Here is a 20,839-nt window from a genome sequence, read left to right on the forward strand (position 1 = left end):
ACGGATAGCGGTGTAGATATTTCCATGTTCATACAGATAGCGGTGTAGATATTTCCATGTTTATACAGATAGCGGTGAAGATGTATGCATGTTTACACAGATAGCGGTGTAGATATTTCCATGTTCATACAGATAGCGGTGCTGATATTTCCATGTTTATACAGGTAGCGGTGTAGATATTTCCATGTTCATACAGATAGCGGTGCTGATATTTCCATGTTTATACAGGTAGCGGTGTAGATATTTCCATGTTCACACAGATGGTGGTTTAGATATTTCCATGTTTATAGAGATAGCGGTGTAGTTATTTCCATGTGTAAAGAGATAGCTTTGTAGATATTTCCATGTTTATGCAGATAGCTGTGTAGATATTTCCATTTTCATGGAGATAGCGGTGTAGATATTTCCCTGTTCAAACAGATATCGGTGTAGATATTTCCATGTTCATACAGATAGTGGTGCTGATATTTCCATGTTTATACAGGTAGCGGTGTAGATATTTAAAAGTTTATACAGATAGCGGTGTAGATATTTCCATGTTCATACAGATAGCGGTGAAGATGTATGCATGTTTACACAGATAGCGCTGTAGATATTTCCTTGTTTATGCAGATATTGGTGTAGATATTTCCATGTTCATCCAGATGGCTGTGTAGATATATCCATGTTCATACAGATAGCGGTGTAGATATTTCCATGTTCATACCGATAGTGCTGTAGATATTTCCATGTTCATACAGATAGCGATGTAGCTATTTCCATGTTCATACAGATAGCGGTGTAGATATTTCCATGTTCATACAGATAGTGGTGTAGATATTTCCATGTTCATACAGATAGCGGTGCTTTTATTTCCATGTTTATACAGGTAGCGGTGTAGATATTTCCATGTTTATACAGATTGCGGTGTAGATATTTCCATGTTTATACAGATATCGGTGTAGATATTTCCAAGTTTATACAGATAGCGGTGTAGATATCTCCATCTTAACACAGTTTGCGGTGTAGATATTTATATGTTCTTACAGATGGCGGTGCAGATATTTCCATGTTCCTAGAGATGGCGGTGTAGATATATCCATGTTCATACAGATAGCGGTATTGGTATTTCCATGTTCATACAGATAGTGCTGTAGATATTTCCATGTTCATACAGATAGCGGTGTAGCTATTTCCATGTTCATACAGATAGCGGTGTAGATATTTCCATGTTCGTACAGATAGCGGTGTAGATATTTCCATGTTCATACAGATAGCGGTGCTTATATTTCCATGTTTATACAGGTAGCGATGTAGATATTTCCATGTTCATACAGATGGCGGTGAAGATATTTCCATGTTCATACAGATAGCAGTGTAGATATTTCTGTGTTTATACAGATATCGGTGTAGATATTTCCGTGTTTATAAAGATATCGGTGTAGATATTTCCATGTTCATACAGATAGCGGAGTAGCTATTTCCATGTTCATACAGATAGCGGTGTAGATATTTCCTTGTTCATCCTGATGACTGTGTAGATATATCCGTGTTCATACAGATGGCGGTGAAGATATTTCCATGTTCATACAGATAGCGGTGTAGATATTTCTATGTTCATCCAGACGGCTGTGAAGATATATCCATGATCATACAGATGGCGGTGAAGATATTTCCATGTTTATACAGATAGCGGTGAAGATGTGTGCATGTTTACACAGATAGCGCTGTAGATATTTCCTTGTTTATGCAGATATTGGTGTAGATATTTCGATGTTCATCCAGATGGCTGTGTAGATATATCCATGTTCATACAGATAGCGGTGTAGATATTTCCATGTTCATACAGATAGTGCTGTAGATATTTCCATGTTCATACAGATAGCGGTGTAGCTATTTCCATGTTCATACAGATAGCGGTGTAGATATTTCCATGTTCATACAGATAGTGGTGTAGATATTTCCATGTTCATACAGATAGCGGTGCTTTTATTTCCATGTTTATACAGGTAGCGGTGTAGATATTTCCATGTTTATACAGATTGCGGTGTAGATATTTCCATGTTTATACAGATATCGGTGTAGATATTTCCAAGTTTATACAGATAGCGGTGTAGATATCTCCATCTTAATAGAGTTTGCGGTGTAGATATTTATATGTTCGTACAGATGGCGGTGTAGATATTTCCAGGTTTATACAGATAGCGGTGAAGATGTATGCATGTTTACACAGATAGCGGTGTAGATATTTCTATGTTCATACAGATATCGGTGTAGATATTTCCATGTTCTTCCAGATGGCTGTGTAGATATATCCATGTTCATACAGATAGCGGTATAGATATTTCCATGTTCATACAGATAGTGCTGTAGATATTTCCATGTTCATACAGATAGCGGTGTAGCTATTTCCATGTTCATACAGATAGCGGTGTAGATATTTCCATGTTCGTACAGATAGCGGCGTAGATATTTCCATGTTCATACAGATAGCGGTGCTTATATTTCCATGTTTATACAGGTAGCGATGAAGATATTTCCATGTTCATACAGATAGCGGTGCTGATATTTCCATGTTTATACAGGTAGCGGTGTAGATATTTCCATGTTCATACAGATAGCGGTGCTGATATTTCCATGTTTATACAGGTAGCGGTGTAGATATCTCCATCTTAATACAGATGGCGGTGTAGATATTTAGAAGTTCATACAGATGGCGGTGCAGATATTTCCATGTTCATACTGATGGTGGTGTAGATATTTCCATGTTTATAGAGATAGCGGTGTAGTTATTTCCATGTGTAAAGAGATAGCTTTGTAGATATTTCCATGTATATGCAGATAGCTGTGTAGATATTTCCATTTTCATGCAGATAGCGGTGTAGATATTTCCATGTTCAAACAGATAGCGGTGTAGATATTTCCATGTTCATACAGATAGCGGTGTAGATATTTCCATGTTCATACAGATAGTGGTGCTGATATTTCCATGTTTATACAGGTAGCGGTGTAGATATTTCCATGTTCATACAGATAGCGGTGTAGATAATTCTGTGTTTATACAGATATCGGTGTAGATATTTCCATGTTCATACAGATAGCGGTGTAGCTATTTCCATGTTCATCCAGATGGCTGTGTAGACATATCCATGTTCATACAGATGACGGTGAAGGTAATTCCATGTTCATACAGATAGCGGTGTAGATATTTCCATGTATATACAGATAGCGCTGTAGATATCTCCATCTTAATACAGATGGCGGTGTAGATATTTATATGTTCATACAGATGGCGGTGCAGATATTTCCATGTTCATACAGATGGCGGTGTAGATATTTCCATGTTTATAGAGATAGCGGTGTAGTTATTTCCATGTGTAAAGAGATAGCTTTGTAGATATTTCCATGTATATGCAGATAGCTGTGTAGATATTTCCATTTTCATGCAGATAGCGGTGTAGATATTTCCATGTTCAAACGGATAGCGGTGTAGATATTTCCATGTTCATACAGATAGCGGTGTAGATGTTTCCATGTTTATACAGATAGCGCTGTAGATATCTCCATCTTAATACAGATGGCGGTGTAGATATTTATATGTTCATAGAGATGGCGGTGCAGATATTTCCATGTTCATACAGATGGCGGTGTAGATATTTCCCTGTTTATAGAGATAGCGGTGTAGTTATTTCCATGTGTAAAGAGATAGCTTTGTAGATATTTCCATGTATATGCAGATAGCTGTGTAGATATTTCCATTTTCATGCAGATAGCGGTGTAGATATTTCCATGTTCAAACGGATAGCGGTGTAGATATTTCCATGTTCATACAGATAGCGGTGTAGATATTTCCATGTTTATACAGATAGCGGTGAAGATGTATGCATGTTTACACAGATAGCGGTGTAGATATTTCCATGTTCATACAGATAGCGGTGCTGATATTTCCATGTTTATACAGGTAGCGGTGTAGATATTTCCATGTTCATACAGATAGCGGTGCTGATATTTCCATGTTTATACAGGTAGCGGTGTAGATATTTCCATGTTCACACAGATGGTGGTTTAGATATTTCCATGTTTATAGAGATAGCGGTGTAGTTATATCCATGTGTAAAGAGATAGCTTTGTAGATATTTCCATGTTTATGCAGATAGCTGTGTAGATATTTCCATTTTCATGCAGATAGCGGTGTAGATATTTCCATGTTCAAACAGATAGCGGTGTAGATATTTCCATGTTCATACAGATAGCGGTGTAGATATTTCCATGTTCATACAGATAGTGGTGCTGATATTTCAGTGTTTATACAGGTAGTGGTGTAGATATTTCCATGTTTATACAGATAGCGGTGTCGATATTTCCATGTTCATACAGATAGCGGTGTAGATAATTCTGTGTTTATACAGATATCGGTGTAGATATTTCCATGTTCATACAGATAGCGGTGTAGGTATTTCCGTGTTCATACAGATAGTGGTGTAGATATTTCCATGTTCATACAGATAGCGGTGTAGCTATTTCCATGTTCATCCAGATGGCTGTGTAGACATATCCATGTTCATACAGATGACGGTGAAGGTAATTCCATGTTCATACAGATAGCGGTGTAGATATTTCCATGTTTATACAGATAGCGCTGTAGATATCTCCATCTTAATACAGATGGCGGTGTAGATATTTATATGTTCATACAGATGGCGGTGCAGATATTTCCATGTTCATACAGATGGCTGTGTAGATATTTCCATGTTTATAGAGATAGCGGTGTAGTTATTTCCATGTGTAAAGAGATAGCTTTGTAGATATTTCCATGTATATGCAGATAGCTGTGTAGATATTTCCATTTTCATGCAGATAGCGGTGTAGATATTTCCATGTTCAAACGGATAGCGGTGTAGATATTTCCATGTTCATACAGATAGCGGTGTAGATGTTTCCATGTTTATACAGATAGCGCTGTAGATATCTCCATCTTAATACAGATGGTGGTGTAGATATTTATATGTTCATACAGATGGAGGTGCAGATATATCCATGTTCATACAGATGGCGGTGTAGATATTTCCATGTTTATAGAGATAGCGGTGTAGTTATTTCCATGTGTAAAGAGATAGCTTTGTAGATATTTCCATGTATATGCAGATAGCTGTGTAGATATTTCCATTTTCATGCAGATAGCGGTGTAGATATTTCCATGTTCATACAGATAGCAGTGTAGATATTTCCATGTTTATACAGATAGCGGTGAAGATGTATGCATGTTTACAGAGATAGCGGTGTAGATATTTCCATGTTCATACAGATAGCGGTGCTGATATTTCCATGTTTATACAGGTAGCGGTGTAGATATTTCCATGTTCATACAGATAGCGGTGCTGATATTTCCATGTTTATACAGGTAGCGGTGTAGATATTTCCATGTTCACACAGATGGTGGTTTAGATATTTCCATGATTATAGAGATAGCGGTGTAGTTATTTCCATGTGTAAAGAGATAGCTTTGTAGATATTTCCATGTTTATGCAGATAGCTGTGTAGATATTTCCATTTTCATGCAGATAGCGGTGTAGATATTTCCATGTTCAAACAGATAGCGGTGTAGATATTTCAATGTTCATACAGATAGCGGTGTAGGTATTTCCATGTTCATACAGATAGTGGTGCTGATATTTCCATGTTTATACAGGTAGCGGTGTAGATATTTAAAAGTTTATACAGATAGCGGTGTAGATATTTCCATGTTCATACAGATAGCGGTGAAGATGTATGCATGTTTACACAGATAGCGCTGTAGATATTTCCTTGTTTATGCAGATATTGGTGTAGATATTTACATGTTCATCCAGATGGCTGTGTAGATATATCCATGTTCATACAGATAGCGGTGTAGATATTTCCATGTTCATACAGATAGTGCTGTAGATATTTCCATGTTCATACAGATAGCGGTGTAGCTATTTCCATGTTCATACAGATAGCGGTGTAGATATTTCCATGTTCATACAGATAGTGGTGTAGATATTTCCATGTTCATACAGATAGCGGTGCTTTTATTTCCATGTTTATACAGGTAGCGGTGTAGATATTTCCATGTTTATACAGATTGCGGTGTAGATATTTCCATGTTTATACAGATATCGGTGTAGATATTTCCAAGTTTATACAGATAGCGGTGTAGATATCTCCATCTTAATACAGTTTGCGGTGTAGATATTTATATGTTCTTACAGATGGCGGTGCAGATATTTCCATGTTCGTACAGATGGCGGTGTAGATATTTCCATGTTTATACAGATAGCGGTGAAGACGTTTGCATGTTTACACAGATAGCGGTGTAGATATTTCTATGTTCATACAGATATCGGTGTAGATATTTCCATGTTCATCCAGATGGCTGTGTAGATATATCCATGTTCATACAGATAGCGGTATAGATATTTCCATGTTCATACAGATAGTGCTGTAGATATTTCCATGTTCATACAGATAGCGGTGTAGCTATTTCCATGTTCATACAGATAGCGGTGTAGATATTTCCATGTTCGTACAGATAGCTGTGTAGATATTTCCATGTTCATACAGATAGCGGTGCTTATATTTCCATGTTTATACAGGTAGCGATGTAGATATTTCCATGTTCATACAGATAGCGGTGCTGATATTTCCATGTTTATACAGGTAGCGGTGTAGATATTTCCATGTTCATACAGAGAGCGGTGCTGATATTTCCATGTTTATACAGGTAGCGGTGTAGATATCTCCATCTTAATACAGATGGCGGTGTAGATATTTATAAGTTCATACAGATGTCGGTGCAGATATTTCCATGTTCATACAGATGGTGGTGTTGATATTTCCATGTTTATAGAGATAGCGGTGTAGTTATTTCCATGTGTAAAGAGATAGCTTTGTAGATATTTCCATGTATATGCAGATAGCTGTGTAGATATTTCCATTTTCATGCAGATAGCGGTGTAGATATTTCCATGTTCAAACAGATAGCGGTGTAGATATTTCCATGTTCATACAGATAGCGGTGTAGATATTTCCATGTTCATACAGATATCGGTGTAGATATTTCCGTGTTTATACAGATATCGGTGTAGATATTTCCATGTTCATACAGATAGCGGTGTAGGTATTTCCATGTTCATACAGATAGCGGTGTAGATATTTCCATGTTCATCCAGATGGCTGTGTAGATATATCCATGTTCATACAGATGGCGGTGAAGATATTTCCATGTTCATACAGATAGCGGTGAAGATATTTAAATGTTCATCCAGACGGCTGTGTAGATATATCCATGATCATACAGATGGAGGTGAAGATATTTCCATGTTTATACAGAGAGCGGTGAAGATGTATGCATGTTTACACAGATAGCGCTGTAGATATTTCCATGTTTATGCAGATATCGGTGTAGATATTTCCATGTTCATCCAGATGGCTGTGTAGATATTTCCATGTTCATACAGATAGCGGTGTAGCTATTTCCATGTTCATACAGATAGCGGTGTAGATATTTCCATGTTCGTACAGATAGTGGTGTAGATATTTCCATGTTCATACAGATAGCGCTGCTTATATTTCCATGTTTATACAGGTAGCGGTGTAGATATTTCCATGTTTATACAGATTGCGGTGTAGATATTTCCATGTTTATACAGATAGCGGCGTAGATATTTCCAAGTTTATACAGATAGCGGTGTAGATATCTCCATCTTAATACAGTTGGCGGTGTAGATATTTATATGTTCTTACAGATGGCGGTGCAGAAATTTCCATGTTCGTACAGATGGCGGTGTAGATATTTCCATGTTTATAGAGATAGCGGTGTAGTTATTTCCATGTGTAAAGAGATAGCTTTGTAGATATTTCCATGTATATGCAGATAGCTGTGTAGATATTTCCATTTTCATGCAGATAGCGGTGTAGATATTTCCATGTTCAAACAGATAGCGGTGTAGATATTTCCATGTTCATACAGATAGCGGTGTAGATATTTCCATGTTCATACAGATAGTGGTGCTGATATTTCCATGTTTATATAGGTAGCGGTGTAGATATTTCCATGTTTATACAGATAGCGGTGTCGATATTTCCATGTTCATACAGATAGCGTTGTAGATAATTCTGTGTTTATACAGATACCGGTGTAGATATTTCCATGTTCATACAGATAGCGGTGTAGGTATTTCCGTGTTCATACAGATAGTGGTGTAGATATTTCCATGTTCATACAGATAGCGGTGTAGCTATTTCCATGTTCATCCAGAGGGCTGTGTAGACATATCCATGTTCATACAGATGACGGTGAAGGTAATTCCATATTCATACAGATAGCGGTGTAGATATTTCCATGTTTATACAGATAGGGCTGTAGATATCTCCATCTTAATACAGATGGCGGTGTAGATATTTATATGTTCATACAGATGGCGGTGCATATATTTCCATGTTCATACAGATGGCGGTGTAGATATTTCCATGTTTATAGAGATAGCGGTGTAGTTATTTCCATGTGTAAAGAGATAGCTTTGTAGATATTTCCATGTATATGCAGATAGCTGTGTAGATATTTCCATTTTCATGCAGATAGCGGTGTAGATATTTCCATGTTCAAACGGATAGCGGTGTAGATATTTCCATGTTCATACAGATAGTGGTGTAGATGTTTCCATGTTTATACAGATAGCGCTGTAGATATCTCCATCTTAATACAGATGGCGGTGTAGATATTTATATGTTCATACAGATGGCGGTGCAGATATTTCCATGTTCATACAGATGGCGGTGTAGATATTTCCATGTTTATAGAGATAGCGGTGTAGTTATTTCCATGTGTAAAGAGATAGCTTTGTAGATATTTCCATGTATATGCAGATAGCTGTGTAGATATTTCCATTTTCATGCAGATAGCGGTGTAGATATTTCCATGTTCAAACGGATAGCGGTGTAGATATTTCCATGTTCATACAGATAGCGGTGTAGATATTTCCATGTTTATACAGATAGCGGTGAAGATGTATGCATGTTTACACAGATAGCGGTGTAGATGTTTCCATGTTCATACAGATAGCGGTGCTGATATTTCCATGTTTATACAGGTAGCGGTGTAGATATTTCCATGTTCATACAGATAGCGGTGCTGATATTTCCATGTTTATACAGGTAGCGGTGTAGATATTTCCATGTTCACACAGATGGTGGTTTAGATATTTCCATGTTTATAGAGATAGCGGTGTAGTTATTTCCATGTGTAAAGAGATAGCTTTGTAGATATTTCCATGTTTATGCAGATAGCTGTGTAGATATTTCCATTTTCATGCAGATAGCAGTGTAGATATTTCCATGTTCAAACAGATAGCGGTGTAGATATTTCCATGTTCATACAGATAGCGGTGTAGATATTTCCATGTTCATACAGATAGTGGTGCTGATATTTCCATGTTTATACAGGTAGCGGTGTAGATATTTAAAAGTTTATACAGATAGCGGTGTTGATATTTCCATGTTCATACAGATAGCGGTGAAGATGTATGCATGTTTACACAGATAGCGCTGTAGATATTTCCTTGTTTATGCAGATATTGGTGTAGATATTTCCATGTTCATCCAGATGGCTGTGTAGATATATCCATGTTCATACAGATAGCGGTGTAGATATTTCCATGTTCATACAGATAGTGCTGTAGATATTTCCATGTTCATACAGATAGCGATGTAGCTATTTCCATGTTCATACAGATAGCGGTGTAGATATTTCCATGTTCGTACAGATAGCGGTGTAGATATTTCAATGTTCATACAGATAGCGGTGCTTATATTTCCATGTTTATACAGGTAGCGATGTAGATATTTCCATTTTCATGCAGATAGCGGTGCTGATATTTCCATGTTTATACAGGTAGCGGTGTAGATATTTCCATGTTTATACAGGTAGCGGTGTAGATATTTCCATGTTCATACAGATAGCGGTGCAGATATTTCCATGTTTATACAGGTAGCGGTGTAGATATCTCCATCTTAATACAGATGGCGGTGTAGATATTTATAAGTTCATACAGATGGCGGTGCAGATATTTCCATGTTCATACAGATGGTGGTGTAGATATTTCCATGTTTATAGAGATAGCGGTGTAGTTATTTCCATGTGTATAGAGATAGCTTTGTAGATATTTCCATGTATATGCAGATAGCTGTGTAGATATTTCCATTTTCATGCAGATAGCGGTGTAGATATTTCCATGTTCAAGCAGATAGCGGTGTAGACATTTCCATGTTCATACAGATAGCGGTGTAGATATTTCCATGTTCATACAGATAGTGGTGCTGATATTTCCATGTTTATACAGGTAGCGGTGTAGATATTTCCATGTTTATACAGATAGCGGTGTCGATATTTCCATGTTCATAGAGATAGCGGTGTAGATAATTCTGTGTTTATACAGATATCGGTGTAGATATTTCCATGTTCATACAGATAGCGGTGTAGGTATTTCCGTGTTCATACAGATAGTGGTGTAGATATTTCCATGTTCATACAGATAGCGGTGTAGCTATTTCCATGTTCATCCAGATGGCTGTGTAGACATATCCATGTTCATACAGATGACGGTGAAGGTAATTCCACGTTCATACAGATAGCTGTGTAGATATTTCCATGTTTATACAGATAGCGCTGTAGATATCTCCATCTTAATACAGATGGCGGTGTAGATATTTATATGTTCATACAGATGGCGGTGCATATATTTCCATGTTCATACAGATGGCGGCGTAGATATTTCCGTGTTTATAGAGATAGCGGTGTAGTTATTTCCATGTGTAAAGAGATAGCTTTGTAGTTATTTCCATGTATATGCAGATAGCTGTGTAGATATTTCCATTTTCATGCAGATAGCGGTGTAGATATTTCCATGTTCATACAGATAGTGGTGCTGATATTTCCATGTTTATACAGGTAGCGGTGTAGTTATTTCCATGTTTATACAGATATCGGTGTAGATATTTCCATGTTCATACAGATAGCGGTGTAGGTATTTCCGTGTTCATACAGATAGTGGTGTAGATATTTCCATGTTCATACAGATAGCGGTGTAGCTATTTCCATGTTCATACAGATAGCGGTGTAGATATTTCCATGTTCATCCAGATGGCTGTGTAGACCTATCCATGTTCATACAGATGACGGTGAAGGTAGTTCCATGTTCATACAGATAGCTGTGTAGATATTTCCATGTTCATGCAGATAGTGGTGTAGATATTTCCATGTTCATACCGATAGAGGTGCTGCTATTTCCATGCTCATACAGATAGCGGTGCTGATATTTCCATGTTTATACAGATAGCGGTGTAGATATTTCCATGTTTATACAGATAGCGGTGTAGATATTTCCATGTTTATACAGATAGCGCTGTAGATATCTCCATCTTAATACAGATGGCGTTGTAGATATTTATATGTTCATACAGATGGCGGTGCAGGTATTTCCATGTTCATACAGATGGCGCTGTAGATATTTCCATGTTTATAGAGATAGCGGTGTAGTTATTTCCATGTGTAAAGAGATAGCTTTGTAGATATTTCCATGTATATGCAGATAGCTGTGTAGATATTTCCATTTTCATGCAGATAGCGGTGTAGATATTTCCATGTTCAAACAGATAGCAGTGTAGATATTTCCATGTTGATACAGATAGCGGTGTAGATATTTCCATGTTCATACAGATAGTGGTGCTGATATTTCCATGTTTATACAGGTAGCGGTGTAGATATTTCCATGTTTATACAGATAGCGGTGTCGATATTTCCATGTTCATACAGATAGCGGTGTAGATAATTCTGTGTTTATACAGATATCGGTGTAGATATTTCCGTGTTCATACAGATAGCGGTGTAGGTATTTCCGTGTTCATACAGATAGTGGTGTAGATATTTCCATGTTCATACAGATAGCGGTGTAGCTATTTCCATGTTCATCCAGATGGCTGTGTAGACATATCCATGTTCATACAGATGACGGTGAAGGTAATTCCATGTTCATACAGATAGCCGTGTAGATATTTCCATGTTTATACAGATAGCGCTGTAGATATCTCCATCTTAATACAGATGGCGGTGTAGATATTTATATGTTCATACAGATGGCGGTGCAGATATTTCCATGTCCATACAGATGGCGGTGTAGATATTTCCATGTTTATAGAGATAGCGGTGTAGTTATTTCCATGTGTAAAGAGATAGCTTTGTAGATATTTCCTTGTATATGCAGATAGCTGTGTAGATATTTCCATTTTCATGCAGATAGCGGTGTAGATATTTCCATGTTCAAACGGATAGCGGTGTAGATATTTCCATGTTCATACAGATAGCGGTGTAGATGTTTCCATGTTTATTCAGATAGCGGTGAAGATGTATGCATGTTTACACAGATAGCGGTGTAGATATTTCCATGTTCATACAGATAGCGGTGCTGATATTTCCATGTTTATACAGGTAGCGGTGTAGATATTTCCATGTTCATACAGATAGCGGTGCTGATATTTCCATGTTTATACAGGTAGCGGTGTAGATATTTCCATGTTCACACAGATGGTGGTTTAGATATTTCCATGTTTATAGAGATAGCGGTGTAGTTATTTCCATGTGTAAAGAGATAGCTTTGTAGATATTTCCATGTTTATGCAGATAGCTGTGTAGATATTTCCATTTTCATGCAGATAGCGGTGTAGATATTTCCATGTTCAAACAGATATCGGTGTAGATATTTCCATGTTCATACAGATAGTGGTGCTGATATTTCCATGTTTATAGAGATAGCGGTGTAGATATTTCCATGTTCATACAGATAGTGGTGTAGATATTTCCATGTTCATACAGATAGCGGTGCTTTTATTTCCATGTTTATACAGGTAGCGGTGTAGATATTTCCATGTTTATACAGATTGCGGTGTAGATATTTCCTTGTTTATGCAGATATTGGTGTAGATATTTCCATGTTCATCCAGATGGCTGTGTAGATATATCCATGTTCATACAGATAGCGGTGTAGATATTTCCATGTTCATACAGATAGTGCTGTAGATATTTCCATGTTCATACAGATAGCGATGTAGCTATTTCCATGTTCATACAGATAGCGGTGTAGATATTTCCATGTTCATACAGATAGTGCTGTAGATATTTCCATGTTCATACAGATAGCGGTGTAGATATTTCCATGTTCATACAGATGGCGGTGTAGATATTTCCATGTTCATACAGATGGCGGTGTAGATATTTCCATGTTTATACAGATGACGGTGTAGATATTTCCATGTTGATACAGAAATCGGTGTAGATACTTCAATGTTTATAGAGATGGCAGTGTAGATATTTCCATGTTTATACAGATAGCGGTGTAGATATTTCCATGTTTATATAGATGGCGGTGTAGATATTTCCATCTTTATACAGATGGCGGTGTAGGTATTTCCATGTTTATAGAGATGGCGCTGTAGATATTTCCATGTTAATAGGCATAGCGGTGTAGATATTTCCATGTTTATAGAGATGGCCGTGTAGATATTTCCATGTTTATAGAGATAGAGGTGTAGATATTTCCTTGTTTATACAGATAACGGTGTAGATATTAACATGTTTATAGAGATAGCGGTGTAGGCATTGCCACGATTATACAGACAGCTGTGTAGACATTTCCATGTTTATAGAGATGGCGGTGTAGATATTTCCATGTTTATACAGATGGCTGTGTAGAGATTTCCATCTTTATACAGATGGTGGTGTAAATATTTCCATCCTTATACAGATAGCGGTGTAGATATTTCCATGTTTATACAGATGGCGGTGTAGGTATTTCCATGTTTATAGAGATAAAGGTGTAGTTATTTCCATGTTAATGGGCATAGCAGTGTAGATATTTCCATGTTTATAGAGACAGAGGTGTAGATATTTCCTTGTTTATACAGATAGCGTTGTAGATATTTCCATATTTATAGAGATAGCGGTGTAGACATTTCCACATTTATACAGATAGTGATGTAGATATTTAAGGCTTCATACAGATGCTGGTGTAGATATTTCCATCCTTATACAGAGAGCGGTGTAGGTATTTCCATGTTTGTTCAGATGGCGGTGTAGATATTTCCATCTTTATACAGACGGCGGTATAGATAATTCCATGTTCATAGAGATGGCGGTGTAGATATTTCCATGTTTATACAGATAGCGGTGTAGATATTTCCATGTTTATACAGATAGCTGTGTAGATATTTCCATCTTTATACAGATGGCGGTGTAGATATTTCCATGTTTATACAGATGGCGTTGTAGATATTTCCTTGTATATAGAGATGGCCGTGTAGATATTTCCATGTTTAAAGAGATGACAGTGTAGATATTTCCATGTTTATAGAGATAGCGGTGTAGTTATTTCCATGTAAATAGGCATAGCGGTGTAGATATTTCCATGTTTATAGAGATAGATGTGTAGATATTTCCTAGTTTAAACACATAGCGGTGTAGATATTTCCATGTTTATAGAGATAGCGGTGTAGACATTTCCACGTTTATGCAGTAAGCGGTGTAGATATATCCATGTTCATACAGATGGCGGTGTGGATATTTCCATCCTTATACAGATAGCGGTGTAGATATTTCCAAGTTTATACAGATGGCTGTGTAGATATTTCCATGTTTATGGAGATGGCGGTGTAGATATTTCCATGTTTATAGAGATAGCGGTGTAGATATTTCCACGTTCATACAGTAAGCGGTGTAGCTATATCCATGTTCATACAGATGGCGGTGTAGATATTTCCATCCTTATACAGATAGCGGTGTAGATATTTCCAAGTTTATACAGATGGCTGCGTAGATATTTCCATGTTTATGGAGATGGCGGTGTAGATATTTCCATGTTTATAGAGACAGAGGTGTAGATATTTCCACGTGTATACAGATGGCGGTGTAGATATTTCCATGTTTATAGAGATGGCGGTGTAGATATTTCCCAGTTTATACAGAAAGCGGTGTAGATATTTCCATGTTTATAGACATAGCGGTGTAGCCATTTCCAAATTTATACAGATGGCGGTGTAGATATTTAAAAGTTTATCAAGATGGTGGTGTAGATATTTCCATGTTTATACAGAAGGCGGTGTAGTTATTTCCATGTTTATAGAGATGGCAGTGTAGATATTTCCATGTTTATACAGATAGCGCTGTAGATATCTCCATCTTAATACAGATGGCGGTGTAGATATTTATATGTTCATACAGATGGCGGTGCAGATATTTCCATGTTCTTACAGATGGCGGTGTAGATAATTCCATGTTTATAGAGATAGCGGTGTAGTTATTTCCATGTGTAAAGACATAGCTTTGTAGATATTTCCATGTATATGCAGATAGCTGTGTAGATATTTCCATTTTCATGCAGATAGCGGTGTAGATATTTCCATGTTCAAACGGATAGCGGTGTAGATATTTCCATGTTCATACAGATAGCGGTGTAGATATTTCCATGTTTATACAGATAGCGGTGAAGATGTATGCATGTTTACACAGATAGCGGTGTAGATATTTCCATGTTCATACAGATAGCGGTGCTGATATTTCCATGTTTATACAGGTAGCGGTGTAGATATTTCCATGTTCATACAGATAGCGGTGCTGATATTTCCATGTTTATACAGGTAGCGGTGTAGATATTTCCATGTTCACACAGATGGTGGTTTAGATATTTCCATGTTTATAGAGATAGCGGTGTAGTTATTTCCATGTGTAAAGAGATAGCTTTGTAGATATTTCCATGTTTATGCAGATAGCTGTGTAGATATTTCCATTTTCATGCAGATAGCGGTGTAGATATTTCCATGTTCAAACAGATATCGGTGTAGATATTTCCATGTTCATACAGATAGTGGTGCTGATATTTCCATGTTTATAGAGATAGCGGTGTAGATATTTCCATGTTCATACAGATAGTGGTGTAGATATTTCCATGTTCATACAGATAGCGGTGCTTTTATTTCCATGTTTATACAGGTAGCGGTGTAGATATTTCCATGTTTATACAGATTGCGGTGTAGATATTTCCTTGTTTATGCAGATATTGGTGTAGATATTTCCATGTTCATCCAGATGGCTGTGTAGATATATCCATGTTCATACAGATAGCGGTGTAGATATTTCCATGTTCATACAGATAGTGCTGTAGATATTTCCATGTTCATACAGATAGCGATGTAGCTATTTCCATGTTCATACAGATAGCGGTGTAGATATTTCCATGTTCATACAGATAGTGCTGTAGATATTTCCATGTTCATACAGATAGCGGTGTAGATATTTCCATGTTCATACAGATGGCGGTGTAGATATTTCCATGTTCATACAGATGGCGGTGTAGATATTTCCATGTTTATACAGATGACGGTGTAGATATTTCCATGTTGATACAGAAATCGGTGTAGATACTTCAATGTTTATAGAGATGGCAGTGTAGATATTTCCATGTTTATACAGATAGCGGTGTAGATATTTCCATGTTGATATAGATGGCGGTGTAGATATTTCCATCTTTATACAGATGGCGGTGTAGGTATTTCCATGTTTATAGAGATGGCGCTGTAGATATTTCCATGTTAATAGGCATAGCGGTGTAGATATTTCCATGTTTATAGAGATGGCGGTGTAGATATTTCCATGTTTATAGAGATAGAGGTGTAGATATTTCCTTGTTTATACAGATAACGGTGTAGATATTAACATGTTTATAGAGATAGCGGTGTAGGCATTGCCACGATTATACAGACAGCTGTGTAGACATTTCCATGTTTATAGAGATGGCGGTGTAGATATTTCCATGTTTATACAGATGGCTGTGTAGAGATTTCCATCTTTATACAGATGGTGGTGTAAATATTTCCATCCTTATACAGATAGCGGTGTAGATATTTCCATGTTTATACAGATGGCGGTGTAGGTATTTCCATGTTTATAGAGATAAAGGTGTAGTTATTTCCATGTTAATGGGCATAGCAGTGTAGATATTTCCATGTTTATAGAGACAGAGGTGTAGATATTTCCTTGTTTATACAGATAGCGTTGTAGATATTTCCATATTTATAGAGATAGCGGTGTAGACATTTCCACATTTATACAGATAGTGATGTAGATATTTAAGGCTTCATACAGATGCTGGTGTAGATATTTCCATCCTTATACAGAGAGCGGTGTAGGTATTTCCATGTTTGTTCAGATGGCGGTGTAGATATTTCCATCTTTATACAGACGGCGGTATAGATAATTCCATGTTCATAGAGATGGCGGTGTAGATATTTCCATGTTTATACAGATAGCGGTGTAGATATTTCCATGTTTATACAGATAGCTGTGTAGATATTTCCATCTTTATACAGATGGCGGTGTAGATATTTCCATGTTTATACAGATGGCGTTGTAGATATTTCCTTGTATATAGAGATGGCCGTGTAGATATTTCCATGTTTAAAGAGATGACAGTGTAGATATTTCCATGTTTATAGAGATAGCGGTGTAGTTATTTCCATGTAAATAGGCATAGCGGTGTAGATATTTCCATGTTTATAGAGATAGATGTGTACATATTTCCTAGTTTAAACACATAGCGGTGTAGATATTTCCATGTTTATAGAGATAGCGGTGTAGACATTTCCACGTTTATGCAGTAAGCGGTGTAGATATATCCATGTTCATACAGATGGCGGTGTAGATATTTCCATCCTTATACAGATAGCGGTGTAGATATTTCCAAGTTTATACAGATGGCTGTGTAGATATTTCCATGTTTATGGAGATGGCGGTGTAGATATTTCCATGTTTATAGAGATAGCGGTGTAGATATTTCCACGTTCATACAGTAAGCGGTGTAGCTATATCCATGTTCATACAGATGGCGGTGTAGATATTTCCATCCTTATACAGATAGCGGTGTAGATATTTCCAAGTTTATACAGATGGCTGCGTAGATATTTCCATGTTTATGGAGATGGCGGTGTAGATATTTCCATGTTTATAGAGACAGAGGTGTAGATATTTCCACGTGTATACAGAAGGCGGTGTAGATATTTCCATGTTTATAGAGATGGCGGTGTAGATATTTCCCAGTTTATACAGAAAGCGGTGTAGATATTTCCATGTTTATAGACATAGCGGTGTAGCCATTTCCAAATTTATACAGATGGCGGTGTAGATATTTAAAAGTTTATCAAGATGGTGGTGTAGATATTTCCATGTTTATACAGAAGGCGGTGTAGTTATTTCCATGTTTATAGAGATGGCAGTGTAGATATTTACATGTTTATGCAGATAGCGGTGTAGATATTTCCATGTTTATACAGATAGCTGTGTAGATATTTACATCTTCATACAAATGGCGGTGTAGGTTTTTCCATGTTTATATAGATGGCAGTGTAGATATTTCCATCTTTATACAGATGGCGGTGTGGGTATTTCCATGTTGATAGAGATGGCGGTGTAGATATTTCCATGTTTATAGAGATAGAGGTGTAAATATTTCCTTGTTTATACAGATAGCAGTGTAGATATTTCCGTGTTTATGGAGATAGCGGTGTAGACATTGCCACGTTTATACAGATAGCGCTGTAGATATTTCCATGTTTGTAGAGATGGCGGTGTAGATATTTCCATGTTTATACAGATAGCTCTGTAGATATTTCCATCTTTATACAGATGGTGGTGTAGTTATTTCCATCCTTATACAGATAGCGCTGTAGATATTTCCATGTTTATACAGATGGCGGTGTAGATATTTCCATGTTTATTGAGATGGCGGTGTAGATATTTCCACGTTTATAGAGATAACGGTGTAGTTATTTCCATATTAATTGGCATAGCGGCGTAGATATTTCCATGTTTATAGAGACTGAGGTGTAGATATTTCCTTGTTTATACAGATAGCGTTGTAGATATTTCCATGTTTATACAGTTAGCTGTGTAGATATTTCCATCGTTATACAGATGGCGGTGTAGATATTTCCATGTTCATACAGATGGCGGTGTAGATATTTCCATGGTTATACAGATGATGGTGTAGGTATTTCCATGTTGATACAGAAATCGGTGTAGATACTTCCATGTTTATAGAGATGGCAGTGTAGATATTTCCATGTTTATACAGATAGCGGTGTAGATATTTCCATGTTTATATAGACGGCGGTGTAGATATTTTCATCTTTATACAGATGGCGGTGTAGGTATTTCCATGTTTATAGAGATGGCGCTGTAGATATTTCCATGTTAATAGGCATAGCGGTGTAGATATTTCAATGTTTATAGAGATGGCGGTGTAGATTTTTCCATGTTTATAGAGATAGAGGTGTAGATATTTCCTTGTTTATACAGATAACGGTGTAGATATTTACATGTTTATAGAGATAGCGGTGTAGGCATTATCACGATTATACAGACAGCGGTGTAGACATTTCCATGTTTATAGAGATGGCGGTGTACATATTTCCATGTTTATACATATGGCTGTGTAGATATTTCCATCTTTATACAGATGGTGGTGTAGATATTTCCATCCTTATACAGATAGCGGTGTAGATATTTCCATGTTTATACAGATGGCTGTGTAGGTATTTCCATGTTTATAGAGATAAATTTGTAGTTATTTCCATGTTAATAGGCATAGCGGTGTAGATATTTCCATGTTTATAGAGACAGAGGTGTAGATATTTCCTTGTTTATACAGATAGCGTTGTAGATATTTCCATGTTTATAGAGATAGCGGTGTAGTCATTTCCACATTTATACAGATAGTGGTGTAGATATTTAAAGCTTCATACAGATGCTGGTGTAGGTATTTCCATCCTTATACAGAGAGCAGTGTAGGTATTTCCATGTTTGTTCAGATGGCGGTGTAGATATTTCCATCTTTATACAGATGGCGGTGTAGATAATTCCATGTTCATAGAGATGGCAGTGTAGATATTTCCATGTTTATACAGATAGCGGTGTAGATATTTCCATGTTTATACAGATAGCTGTGTAGATATTTCCATCTTTATACGGATGGCGGTGTAGATATTTCCATGTTTATACAGATGGCGTTGTAGATATTTCCATGTTTATAGAGACGGCCGTGTAGATATTTCCATGTTTAAAGAGATGACAGTGTAGATATTTCCATGTTTATAGAGGTAGCGGTGTAGTTATTTCCATGTAAATAGGCATAGCGGTGTAGATATTTCCATGTTTATAGAGATAGATGTGTAGATATTTCCTAGTTTAAACAGATAGCGGTGTAGATATTTCCATGTTTATAGAGATAGCGGTGTAGACATTTCCACGTTTATACTGTAAGCGGTGTAGATATATCCATGTTCATACAGATGGCGGTGTAGATATTTCCATCCTTATACAGATAGCGGTGTAGATATTTCCAAGTTTATACAGATGGCTGTGTAGATATTTCCATGTTTATGGAGATGGCGGTGTAGATATTTCCATGTTTATAGAGACAGAGGTGTAGATATTTCCACGTGTATACAGATGGCGGTGTAGATATTTCCATGTTTATAGAGATGGCGGTGTAGATATTTCCCAGTTTATACAGATAGCGGTGTAGATATTTCCATGTTTATAGACATAGCAGTGTAGCCATTTCCAAATTTATACAGATGGCGGTGTAGATATTTAAAAGTTCATCAAGATTGTGGTGTAGATATTTCCATGTTTATACAGAAGGCGGTGTAGTTATTTCCATGTTTATAGAGATGGCAGTGTTGATATTTACATGTTTATACAGATAGCGGTGTAGATATTTCCATGTTTATACAGATA

This window comes from Gorilla gorilla, chromosome 23 (assembly GCF_029281585.2).
Source record: "Gorilla gorilla gorilla isolate KB3781 chromosome 23, NHGRI_mGorGor1-v2.1_pri, whole genome shotgun sequence".
Classification (NCBI taxonomy): Eukaryota; Metazoa; Chordata; class Mammalia; order Primates; family Hominidae; genus Gorilla; species Gorilla gorilla.